This window comes from Stegodyphus dumicola, chromosome 3 (assembly GCF_044657685.1).
Source record: "Stegodyphus dumicola isolate Sdum_Otavi_A_Nest chromosome 3, ASM4465768v1".
Taxonomy (NCBI): Eukaryota; Metazoa; Arthropoda; class Arachnida; order Araneae; family Eresidae; genus Stegodyphus; species Stegodyphus dumicola.
The window spans coordinates 29,373,807-29,388,046 of NC_140770.1; positions in this window are offsets into that span (position 1 = coordinate 29,373,807).

The following is a 14,240-nucleotide window of genomic DNA, read 5'->3' on the forward strand; positions in this document are numbered from 1 at the left end:
GAAAGATAAAATATACGACACAAAAAAACTGAAAATAACTGAGATAACAAAACCAACCACAGGAACAGCTACTGAAATTGTTACGTATGAGAAAGAAATTACTGGTGATATTTCAAAGGAAAACAGGACGGAAATTTCTGCAGAAAGGCCAAAGACAAGCACTGGTGCATCCATGCTAAAAGGTAACACCTTCACAGGAGATCGAAATCAAACTTATTCAGCGCATAAGAAAAGGAAGGCATTCAAAAACAAATTTATTTATATGTTTAGAGACAGATTAAGACAGTACATGAAAAGTAAAACTGTTTCAGAAATGGACATTCTTTCATCAGAGAAGCATGGAATCCACCAAAAAGAGAAACAAAAAAGAGTTACGTTGAACAAATCAATAGCTACAGCTTTTACAACTGCAGCACCGTATGTCATCGAAGAAGATACTCGTGTTCCAGACGAAGAAAAGAAAATTTCCAAATTAGGTTATCTAGAAAAGGAAACTGCTGCAATATTGCCAATTACAGGAACAGTAACCGATAAACAAAGCACAAAAACCTATACACATCACAGAGGCAGAGAAACTAACGCAAAGAAATTAATTTCTTTATTCAAACAGAAATTAAAGAAATATTTAAAGAAGAAGCAGAGGGAAGAATATATAAGGAATTTCTCAAGAAAACCAAACCAAATGGACGTCCTCTCGTCAGAGAAAGATGAAATATACAACACTAAAAAACTGAAAATAATTCAGATAACAAAACCAACCACAGGAACAGCTACAGGTATTGTTACGTATGAGAAAGAAATTACTGCTGATATTTCAAAGGAAGACAGGAAGGAAATTTCTCCAGAAAGGCCAAAGACAAGCACTGGTGCAACCATGCTAAAAGGTAACACCTTCACAGGACATCGAAATCAAACTTATTCAGAGCATAAGAGAAGGAAGGCATTCAAAAACAACTTTATTTATATGTTTAGAGACAGATTAAGACAGTACATGAAAAGTAAAAGTGTTTCAGAAATGGGCATTCTTTCATCAGAGAAGCATGGAATCAAGCAAAAAGAGAAACAAAAAAGAGTTACGTTGATTAAATCAACAGCTACAGCTTTTACAACTCCAGCTCCGTATGTCATCGAAGAAGATACTCGTGTTTCAGACGAAGAAAAGAAAATTTCCAAATTAGGTTATCTAGAAAAGGAAACTGGTGCAATGTTGCCAATTACAGGAACAGTAACCGATAAACAAAGCACAAAAACCTATACACATCACAGAGGCAGAGAAACTAACGCAAAGAAATTAATTTCTTTATTCAAACAGAAATTAAAGAAATATTTAAAGAAGAAGCAGAGGGAAGAATATATAAGGAATTTCTCAAGAAAACCAAACCAAATGGACGTCCTCTCGTCAGAGAAAGATGAAATATACAACACTAAAAAACTGAAAATAATTCAGATAACAAAACCAACCACAGGAACAGCTACAGGAATTGTTACGTATGAGAAAGAAATTACTGCTGATATTTCAAAGGAAAACAGGACGGAAATTTCTGCAGAAAGGCCAAAGACAAGCACTGGTGCATCCATGCTAAAAGGTAACACCTTCACAGGAGATCGAAATCAAACTTATTCAGCGCATAAGAGAAGGAAGGCATTCAAAAACAAATTTATTTATATGTTTAGAGACAGATTAAGACAGTACATGAAAAGTAAAAGTGTTTCAGAAATGGGCATTCTTTCATCAGAGAAGCATGGAATCAAGCAAAAAGAGAAACAAAAAAGAGTTACGTTGATTAAATCAACAGCTACAGCTTTTACAACTCCAGCACCGTATGTCATCGAAGAAGATACTCGTGTTTCAGACGAAGAAAAGAAAATTTCCACATTAGGGTATCTAGAAAAGGAAACTGCTACAATGTTGCCAATTACAGGAACAGTAACCGATAAACAAAGCACAAAAACTTATACAAATCACAGAGGAAGAGAAGCTAGCGCGAAGAAATTTATTTCTTTATTTAAACAGAAACTAAAAGAATTCTTAAAGGAGAAGAAGAAAGAAACAACAAACCGTTTTGCTTTAACGCCAAACCAAATGGGTATTGTTTTGTCGCAGAAAGAGGATGTTTACAACAGAGAAAGACAGAAAATAATTAAGTTAACGAAAGAAGCCACAGTAACAGCTACAGAAAATATTACCTATTTCTTAGAAGGTACTGCTGTTATTTCAAAGGAATACCGGAAAGAAATTTCTGCAGAAAGTCCAAAGAGAAGCAGTGGTGAGAAAAGAAGAGAAGCAGCACCCATGCTAACGGGTGACACATTCACAGGAGATCGAAATAAAATTTATGTGGCGAATAAGAGAAATAAGGCTATCAGAAATAATTTTATTTCTAAATTTAGAGACAAATTAAGAAACTATATGAAAAGCAAAAATGTTTCAGAAATGGACATTCTTTCATCGGAGAAGCACAGAAACCATGAAAAGGAGAAACTAAAAGGAGTTCCGCTGATTAAAGCAACCACTAAATCATTTACAGCTGCACGACGGTATGCCACGGAAGCAGATAGGCGTGATTCGGAAGAAAAACAGAAAATTTTAACACTAGAGTATCCAGAAAAGGAAATTGCTTCAAATTTGCCAGTTAAAGGAACATTTACCGATCAACAAACTAACAGAACTTATGGAAAGCACACAAAAAGAAAGGATAGAGGGAAGGAGTTTATTTCTTTATTCAAACAGAAATTAAAGGAATACTTAAAGAAGAAGCAGAGGGAACAATATATAAGGAATTTTCTAACAAACACACACCAAATGGACGTCCTTTCGTCAGAGAAAGATAAAATATACGACACGAAAAAACTGAAAATAATTGAGATAACAAAACCAACCACAGGAACAGCTACAGAAATTGTTACGTATGAGAAAGAAATTACTGGTGATATTTCAAAGGAAAACAGGACGGAAATTTCTGCAGAAAGGCCAAAGACAAGCACTGGTGCATCCATGCTAAAAGGTAACACCTTCACAGGAGATCGAAATCAAACTTATTCAGCGCATAAGAGAAGGAAGGCATTCAAAAACAAATTTATTTATATGTTTAGAGACAGATTAAGACAGTACATGAAAAGTAAAACTGTTTCAGAAATGGACATTCTTTCATCAGAGAAGCATGGAATCCATCAAAAAGAGAAACAAAAAAGAGTTACGTTGAACAAATCAATAGCTACAGCTTTTACAACTGCAGCACCGTATGTCATCGAAGAAGATACTCGTGTTCCAGACGAAGAAAAGAAAATTTCCAAATTAGGTTATCTAGAAAAGGAAACTGCTGCAATGTTGCCAATTACAGGAACAGTAACCGATAAACAAAGCACAAAAACCTATACACATCACAGAGGCAGAGAAACTAACGCAAAGAAATTAATTTCTTTATTCAAACAGAAATTAAAGAAATATTTAAAGAAGAAGCAGAGGGAAGAATATATAAGGAATTTCTCAAGAAAACCAAACCAAATGGACGTTCTCTCGTCAGAGAAAGATGAAATATACAACACTAAAAAACTGAAAATAATTCAGATAACAAAACCAACCACAGGAACAGCTACAGGAATTGTTACGTATGAGAAAGAAATTACTGCTGATATTTCAAAGGAAGACAGGAAGGAAATTTCTCCAGAAAGGCCAAAGACAAGCACTGGTGCAACCATGCTAAAAGGTAACACCTTCACAGGAGATCGAAATCAAAATTATTCAGAGCATAAGAGAAGGAAGGCATTCAAAAACAACTTTATTTATATGTTTAGAGACAGATTAAGACAGTACATGAAAAGTAAAAGTGTTTCAGAAATGGGCATTCTTTCATCAGAGAAGCATGGAATCAAGCCAAAAGAGAAACAAAAAAGAGTTACGTTGATTAAATCAACAGCTACAGCTTTTACAACTCCAGCACCGTATGTCATCGAAGAAGATACTCGTGTTCCAGACGAAGAAAAGAAAATTTCCAAATTAGGTTATCTAGAAAAGGAAACTGCTGCAATGTTGCCAATTACAGGAACAGTAACCGATAAACAAAGCACAAAAACCTATACACATCACAGAGGCAGAGAAACTAACGCAAAGAAATTAATTTCTTTATTCAAACAGAAATTAAAGAAATATTTAAAGAAGAAGCAGAGGGAAGAATATATAAGGAATTTCTCAAGAAAACCAAACCAAATGGACGTCCTCTCGTCAGAGAAAGATGAAATATACAACACTAAAAAACTGAAAATAATTCAGATAACAAAACCAACCACAGGAACAGCTACAGGAATTGTTACGTATGAGAAAGAAATTACTGCTGATATTTCAAAGGAAGACAGGAAGGAAATTTCTCCAGAAAGGCCAAAGACAAGCACTGGTGCAACCATGCTAAAAGGTGACACCTTCACAGGAGATCGAAATCAAAATTATTCAGAGCATAAGAGAAGGAAGGCATTCAAAAACAACTTTATTTATATGTTTAGAGACAGATTAAGACAGTACATGAAAAGTAAAAGTGTTTCAGAAATGGGCATTCTTTCATCAGAGAAGCATGGAATCAAGCCAAAAGAGAAACAAAAAAGAGTTACGTTGATTAAATCAACAGCTACAGCTTTTACAACTCCAGCACCGTATGTCATCGAAGAAGATACTCGTGTTTCAGACGAAGAAAAGAAAATTTCCACATTAGGGTGTCTAGAAAAGGAAACTGCTACAATGTTGCCAATTACAGGAACAGTAACCGATAAACAAAGCACAAAAACTTATACACATCACAGAGGAAGAGAAGCTAACGCGAAGAAATTTATTTCTTTATTCAAACAGAAACTAAAAGAATTCTTAAAGGAGAAGAAAGAAACAACAAACCGTTTTGCTTTAACGCCAAACCAAATGGGTATCGTTTTGTCGCAGAAAGAAGATGTTTACAACAGAGAAAGACAGAAAATAATTAAGTTAACGAAAGAAGCCACAGTAACAGCTACAGAAAATATTACCTATTTCTTAGAAGGTACTGCTGTTATTTCAAAGGAATACAGGAAAGAAATTTCTGCAGAAAGTCCAAAGAGAAGCAGTGGTGAGAAAAGAAGAGAAGCAGCACCCATGCTAACGGGTGACACATTCACAGGAGATCGAAATAAAATTTATGTGGCGAATAAGAGAAATAAGGCTATCAGAAATAATTTTATTTCTAAATTTAGAGACAAATTAAGAAACTATATGAAAAGCAAAAATGTTTCAGAAATGAACATTCTTTCATCGGAGAAGCACAGAAACCATGAAAAGGAGAAACTAAAAGGAGTTCCTCTGATTAAAGCAACCACTAAATCATTTACAGCTGCACGACGGTATGCCACGGAAGCAGATAGGCGTGATTCGGAAGAAAAACAGAAAATTTTAACACTAGAGTATCCAGAAAAGGAAATTGCTTCAAATTTGCCAGTTAAAGGAACATTTACCGATCAACAAACTAACAGAACTTATGGAAAGCACACAAAAAGAAAGGATAGAGGGAAGGAGTTTATTTCTTTATTCAAACAGAAATTAAAGGAATACTTAAAGAAGGAGCAGAGGGAACAATATATAAGGAATTTTCTAACAAACACATACCAAATGGACGTCCTCTCGTCAAAGAAAGATGAAATATACAACACTAAAAAACTGAAAATAATTCAGATAACAAAACCAACCACAGGAACAGCTACAGGAATTGTTACGTATGAGAAAGAAATTACTGCTGATATTTCAAAGGAAGACAGGAAGGAAATTTCTCCAGAAAGGCCAAAGACAAGCACTGGTGCAACCATGCTAAAAGGTAACACCTTCACAGGAGATCGAAATCAAACTTATTCAGAGCATAAGAGAAGGAAGGCATTCAAAAACAACTTTATTTATATGTTTAGAGACAGATTAAGACAGTACATGAAAAGTAAAAGTGTTTCAGAAGTGGGCATTCTTTCATCAGAGAAGCATGGAATCAAGCAAAAAGAGAAACAAAAAAGAGTTACGTTGATTAAATCAACAGCTACAGCTTTTACAACTTCAGCACCGTATGTCATCGAAGAAGATACTCGTGTTTCAGACGAAGAAAAGAAAATTTCCACATTAGCGTATCTAGAAAAGGAAACTGCTACAATGTTGCCAATTACAGGAACAGTAACCGATAAACAAAGCACAAAAACTTATACAAATCACAGAGGAAGAGAAGCTAACGCGAAGAAATTTATTTCTTTATTCAAACAGAAACTAAAAGAATTCTTAAAGGAGAAGAAGAAAGAAACAACAAACCGTTTTGCTTTAACGCCAAACCAAATGGGTATCGTTTTGTCGCAGAAAGAGGATGTTTACAACAGAGAAAGACAGAAAATAATTAAGTTAACGAAAGAAGCCACAGTAACAGCTACAGAAAATATTACCTATTTCTTAGAAGGTACTGCTGTTATTTCAAAGGAATACAGGAAAGAAATTTCTGCAGAAAGTCCAAAGAGAAGCAGTGGTGAGAAAAGAAGAGAAGCAGCACCCATGCTAACGGGTGACACATTCACAGGAGATCGAAATAAAATTTATGTGGCGAATAAGAGAAATAAGGCTATCAGAAATAATTTTATTTCTAAATTTAGAGACAAATTAAGAAACTATATGAAAAGCAAAAATGTTTCAGAAATGGACATTCTTTCATCGGAGAAGCACAGAAGCCGTGAAAAGGAGAAACTAAAAGGAGTTCCGCTGATTAAAGCAACCACTAAATCATTTACAGCTGCACGACGGTATGCCACGGAAGCAGATAGGCGTGATTCGGAAGAAAAACAGAAAATTTTAACACTAGAGTATCCAGAAAAGGAAATTGCTTCAAATTTGCCAGTTAAAGGAACATTTACCGATCAACAAACTAGCAGAACTTATGGAAAGCACACAAAAAGAAAGGATAGAGGGAAGGAGTTTATTTCTTTATTCAAACAGAAATTAAAGGAATACTTAAAGAAGAAGCAGAGGGAACAATATATAAGGAATTTTCTAACAAACACACACCAAATGGACGTCCTTTCGTCAGAGAAAGATAAAATATACGACACGAAAAAACTGAAAATAATTGAGATAACAAAACCAACCACAGGAACAGCTACAGAAATTGTTACGTATGAGAAAGAAATTACTGGTGATATTTCAAAGGAAAACAGGACGGAAATTTCTGCAGAAAGGCCAAAGACAAACACTGGTGCATCCATGCTAAAAGGTAACACCTTCACAGGAGATCGAAATCAAACTTATTCAGCGCATAAGAGAAGGAAGGCATTCAAAAACAACTTTATTTATATGTTTAGAGACAGATTAAGACAGTACATGAAAAGTAAAAGTGTTTCAGAAATGGACATTCTTTCATCAGAGAAGCATGGAATCCACCAAAAAGAGAAACAAAAAAGAGTTACGTTGATTAAATCAACAGCTACAGCTTTTACAACTGCAGCACCGTATGTCATCGAAGAAGATACTCGTGTTTCAGACGAAGAAAAGAAAATTTTCAAATTAGGTTATCTAGAAAAGGAAACTGCTGCAATGTTGGAAAATACAGGAACAGTAACCGATAAACAAAGAACACAAACTTATACACATCAGAGAGGAAGAGAAGCTAACGCGAAAAAATTTATTTCTTTATTCAAACAGAAATTAAAAGAATTCTTAAGGGAGAAGAAGAAAGAAACAACAAACCATTTTGCATTAACGCCAAACCAAATGGGTATCGTTTTGACGCAGAAAGAGGATGTTTACGACAGAGAAAGACAGAAAATAATTAAGTTAACGAAAGAAGCTACAGTAACAGATACAGAAAATATTACCTATTTCTTAGAAGGTACTGCTGTTATTTCAAAGGAATACAGGAAAGAAATGTCTGCAGAAAGTCCAAAGAGAAGCAGTGGTGCACCCATGCTAACAGGTGACACATTCACAGGAGATCGAAATAAAATTTATGCGGGGAATAAGAGAAATAAGGCTATCAGAAATAATTTTATTTCTAAATTTAGAGACAAATTAAGAAACTACATGAAAAGCAAAAATGTTTCAGAAATGGACATTCTTTCATCGGAGAAGCACAGAAACCATGAAAAGGAGAAACTAAAAGGAGTTCCGCTGATTAAAGCAACCACTAAATCATTTACAGCTGCACGACGGTATGCCACGGAAGCAGATAGGCGTGATTCGGAAGAAAAACAGAAAATTTTAACACTAGAGTATCCAGAAAAGGAAATTGCTTCAAATTTGCCAGTTAAAGGAACATTTACCGATCAACAAACTAACAGAACTTATGGAAAGCACACAAAAAGAAAGGATAGAGGGAAGGAGTTTATTTCTTTATTCAAACAGAAATTAAAGGAATACTTAAAGAAGGAGCAGAGGGAACAATATATAAGGAATTTTCTAACAAACACATACCAAATGGACGTCCTCTCGTCAAAGAAAGATGAAATATACAACACTAAAAAACTGAAAATAATTCAGATAACAAAACCAACCACAGGAACAGCTACAGGAATTGTTACGTATGAGAAAGAAATTACTGCTGATATTTCAAAGGAAGACAGGAAGGAAATTTCTCCAGAAAGGCCAAAGACAAGCACTGGTGCAACCATGCTAAAAGGTAACACCTTCACAGGAGATCGAAATCAAACTTATTCAGAGCATAAGAGAAGGAAGGCATTCAAAAACAACTTTATTTATATGTTTAGAGACAGATTAAGACAGTACATGAAAAGTAAAAGTGTTTCAGAAGTGGGCATTCTTTCATCAGAGAAGCATGGAATCAAGCAAAAAGAGAAACAAAAAAGAGTTACGTTGATTAAATCAACAGCTACAGCTTTTACAACTTCAGCACCGTATGTCATCGAAGAAGATACTCGTGTTTCAGACGAAGAAAAGAAAATTTCCACATTAGCGTATCTAGAAAAGGAAACTGCTACAATGTTGCCAATTACAGGAACAGTAACCGATAAACAAAGCACAAAAACTTATACAAATCACAGAGGAAGAGAAGCTAACGCGAAGAAATTTATTTCTTTATTCAAACAGAAACTAAAAGAATTCTTAAAGGAGAAGAAGAAAGAAACAACAAACCGTTTTGCTTTAACGCCAAACCAAATGGGTATCGTTTTGTCGCAGAAAGAGGATGTTTACAACAGAGAAAGACAGAAAATAATTAAGTTAACGAAAGAAGCCACAGTAACAGCTACAGAAAATATTACCTATTTCTTAGAAGGTACTGCTGTTATTTCAAAGGAATACAGGAAAGAAATTTCTGCAGAAAGTCCAAAGAGAAGCAGTGGTGAGAAAAGAAGAGAAGCAGCACCCATGCTAACGGGTGACACATTCACAGGAGATCGAAATAAAATTTATGTGGCGAATAAGAGAAATAAGGCTATCAGAAATAATTTTATTTCTAAATTTAGAGACAAATTAAGAAACTATATGAAAAGCAAAAATGTTTCAGAAATGGACATTCTTTCATCGGAGAAGCACAGAAGCCGTGAAAAGGAGAAACTAAAAGGAGTTCCGCTGATTAAAGCAACCACTAAATCATTTACAGCTGCACGACGGTATGCCACGGAAGCAGATAGGCGTGATTCGGAAGAAAAACAGAAAATTTCAACACTAGAGTATCCAGAAAAGGAAATTGCTTCAAATTTGCCAGTTAAAGGAACATTTACCGATCAACAAACTAGCAGAACTTATGGAAAGCACACAAAAAGAAAGGATAGAGGGAAGGAGTTTATTTCTTTATTCAAACAGAAATTAAAGGAATACTTAAAGAAGAAGCAGAGGGAACAATATATAAGGAATTTTCTAACAAACACACACCAAATGGACGTCCTTTCGTCAGAGAAAGATAAAATATACGACACGAAAAAACTGAAAATAATTGAGATAACAAAACCAACCACAGGAACAGCTACAGAAATTGTTACGTATGAGAAAGAAATTACTGGTGATATTTCAAAGGAAAACAGGACGGAAATTTCTGCAGAAAGGCCAAAGACAAACACTGGTGCATCCATGCTAAAAGGTAACACCTTCACAGGAGATCGAAATCAAACTTATTCAGCGCATAAGAGAAGGAAGGCATTCAAAAACAACTTTATTTATATGTTTAGAGACAGATTAAGACAGTACATGAAAAGTAAAAGTGTTTCAGAAATGGACATTCTTTCATCAGAGAAGCATGGAATCCACCAAAAAGAGAAACAAAAAAGAGTTACGTTGATTAAATCAACAGCTACAGCTTTTACAACTGCAGCACCGTATGTCATCGAAGAAGATACTCGTGTTTCAGACGAAGAAAAGAAAATTTTCAAATTAGGTTATCTAGAAAAGGAAACTGCTGCAATGTTGGAAAATACAGGAACAGTAACCGATAAACAAAGAACACAAACTTATACACATCAGAGAGGAAGAGAAGCTAACGCGAAAAAATTTATTTCTTTATTCAAACAGAAATTAAAAGAATTCTTAAGGGAGAAGAAGAAAGAAACAACAAACCATTTTGCATTAACGCCAAACCAAATGGGTATCGTTTTGACGCAGAAAGAGGATGTTTACGACAGAGAAAGACAGAAAATAATTAAGTTAACGAAAGAAGCTACAGTAACAGATACAGAAAATATTACCTATTTCTTAGAAGGTACTGCTGTTATTTCAAAGGAATACAGGAAAGAAATGTCTGCAGAAAGTCCAAAGAGAAGCAGTGGTGCACCCATGCTAACAGGTGACACATTCACAGGAGATCGAAATAAAATTTATGCGGGGAATAAGAGAAATAAGGCTATCAGAAATAATTTTATTTCTAAATTTAGAGACAAATTAAGAAACTACATGAAAAGCAAAAATGTTTCAGAAATGGACATTCTTTCATCGGAGAAGCACAGAAACCATGAAAAGGAGAAACTAAAAGGAGTTCCGCTGATTAAAGCAACCACTAAATCATTTACAGCTGCACGACGGTATGCCACGGAAGCAGATAGGCGTGATTCGGAAGAAAAACAGAAAATTTTAACACTAGAGTATCCAGAAAAGGAAATTGCTTCAAATTTGCCAGTTAAAGGAACATTTACTGATCAACAAACTAGCAGAACTTATGCAAATCACACAAAACGAAAGGATAGAGGGAAGGAGTTTATTTCTTTATTCAAACAGAAATTAAAGGAATACTTAAAGAAGAAGCAGAGGGAACAATATATAAGGAATTTTCTAACAAACACACACCAAATGGACGTCCTTTTGTCAGAGAAAGATAAAATATACGACACGAAAAAATTGAAAATAATTAAGTTAAGAAAACCATTCCCAGCAACAGCTACAGAAAATGTTACGTACGGGAAAGAAATTATTGCTGATATTTCAAAGGAAAGCACTCACACAGGACATCGAAGTCAAATTTATGCTGCGAATAAGGGAAGGAAAGCTATCAAAAATAACTTTATTTCTAAGTTTAGAGACAAATTGAGAAACTACATGAACAGCAAACGTGTTTCCGATATGGGCATTCCTTCATCAGAGAAGCATGAAATCTCTCAAAATGAGAAACGGAAAAGATTTAAGCTGTTCAAACCAACTGTTACATCATTTACAGCTGCACCACCGTATGTCATCGAAGCAGATACACGAGTTTCAGAAGAAAAACAGACATTAGGATATCCAGAAAAAGAAATTATTGCAATGTTGACAGTTAAACGAACAGTTAAAGATCAACAGAGTACTGAAACCTATCGTCATTACAGAGAAAGAAGGGTTAACCGGAAGAAGTTTGTTACTTTGTTCAAACAGAAACTGAAAGAATACTTAAAGGAGAAGCGGAATGGACAATTAATAAATAGTTTTGCTTTAACACCACACCAAAGTGTCACCGTGTCGTCTGAGAAAGGTGAAATTTACGACATGAAAAAACAGAATATAATCAAGTTAAAGAAACCAATCGCAGTAAATGATACAGAAAATACTACGAGTTTAATTGAACTTACTGCTGATATTTCAAAGGAAAATCGCCGAGAAATTTCTGCAGAAAGTCAAAAAAGAAGCAGTGGTGTTCCGATGCTAAAAAGTGATACATTCAGAGTAGATCGAAATCAAATTTATGCAGCGAATAAGAGAAGGAAATCTGTCAAAAATATTTTTATTTCTAAATTTAGAGACAAACTTAGAAACTACATGAAAAGCAAAGTTTATGAAATGGACAATCTTTCATCAGTTAAGCGTGGAATCTATGAAAAGGGGAAAGGGAAAATAGTTAATTTGATTAAACCAACCGCTACAACATTTACAACTACACCGTCGTATGTCATCGAAGTAGATACGCGTGTTTCAGAAGAAAATCATGAGCGGGTCACATTAGGATATCCAGAAAAGGGAATTACTGCAATGTTGCCAGCTGAAGGAGTAGTTACCGATCAACAAAATAGCAATAGTTATGCCCATCACACAAGAAGAGATGATAGAAGGAAGGTGTTTATTTCTTTATTCAAACAGAAATTAAACGAATTCTTTAAAGGAAAACAGAAGGGGCCATCAATGAAAGGTTTTTCATTAACGCCACTTGAAACGAATGTCAGTTCGTCAGTTCACGAACGCATTTTTTATACGAAAGAAAAGATAATTAAATCAATGGAACTAGACACCTTAACATCTATGTATAATATTCCATATTTCTTCAATTTTACTACTGATGTTTCAAATGAAAAACCCAAATTTATCTCACCAGAAGAGCAAAGAATTGGCACTGGTGCACTGACGTTAACAAATGATACATTCACAGGAGACCGAAATGAAATTTATGGAGAAAATAAGAGAAGGAAGGCTATCAAAAGTAAGTTTATTTCTAAATTCAGAGAGAAATTAAGAAACTATATGAAAAGTAAAACTGCTCTCGAAATGGATACTCATTCATCAGCAAAGCATCGAATCCGTCAAAAGATGAAATGGAAAAGAGTTAAGTTGGTGAAACAGACAGCTACAGTACATACAGCTACACCAACATATATCATTAAAGCAAGTACGCTTATTTCAGAACAAAAACATAAACTGCTCAGATTGGGGGATCCAGAAAAGAAGATTGCCGCAATGTTGCCAGCTAGCGGAACAGTTACAGATCAGCAAAAAAGCAAATCTTCTTTGCTGATCACTGAAAAAGAAATATCACGGAACGCACATCACGGAAGAAGAAAGGTTAACGCGAAGAAGTTTATTTCTTTATTCAAACAGAAATTAAAAGAGTACTTGAAACAGAAGCATAAGAGACCATCAATAAAAGGTTTGCCATCAACACCACTCCAAATGGATGTCGTTTCGCCGAAGAAAGAAGACATTTATAATACGAAAAAACAGAAAACAATTAAGTTAACGATACCAGCCACGGTAACAGCTACAGACAGTATTCCATATTTCTTAGAACTTACTGCTGATAATTCAAAAGAAAACCGGAAGGAAATTTCTCCAGAAAGTCAAAAAAGAAGCACTGGTGGATCGATGGTAATAAATGGTACATTCATGAGAGATCGAAGTGAAATTTATACAGGAAGTAAGAGAAGGAAGGCTAGCAAAAATAAGCTTATTTCTAAATTTGTAGAGGAATTAAGAAATTATATAAAAGGAAAAACGAAGTTTGAAACGCAAATTTTCCCTTCCGTGATCTATGGAGTCTATCAGAAAGAAAAGACAATTAAGTTTTCGAAGCCAGCCACCTTCGGAATGAGAAGCATTGCATCTGACGTCCTCGAAGTCACTACATGTGTGTCGAGCGGAATACATGAGTTAATGGGGTCAGATAATTTTGAAAGAGCAACTAGTTCCATGGCAGCTGCAAATAGCACAATTACGGTGGATCAAAGAAACAAGACTCGCGTGTATACCAAACCAAAATACGATATCAAGAACAAGTTTATTTCTGCATTCAAACAGGTATTAAAATATTACTTGAAAGAGATGAAAGAGGATCCAACTTTTAGAGAGTTTTCAATAGCAAAACCCGAAAAGGATATAATTTCATCAACGAAAGATATCTTCGATCAGACAGACAGGCAGAAACGAACTGAGGTTATAAAAGCAGCCACCGCATCAGGTGCAGATAATATTTCCTATCTCCTGAAACGTACTACTCATGTTTCGAAACGAAAACAAGAATTAGAAGAAAATTTAGAAAGAGTGTTTAATGCAACAATTACAATTAGTGGTACACCTATGGTAAGCAGAA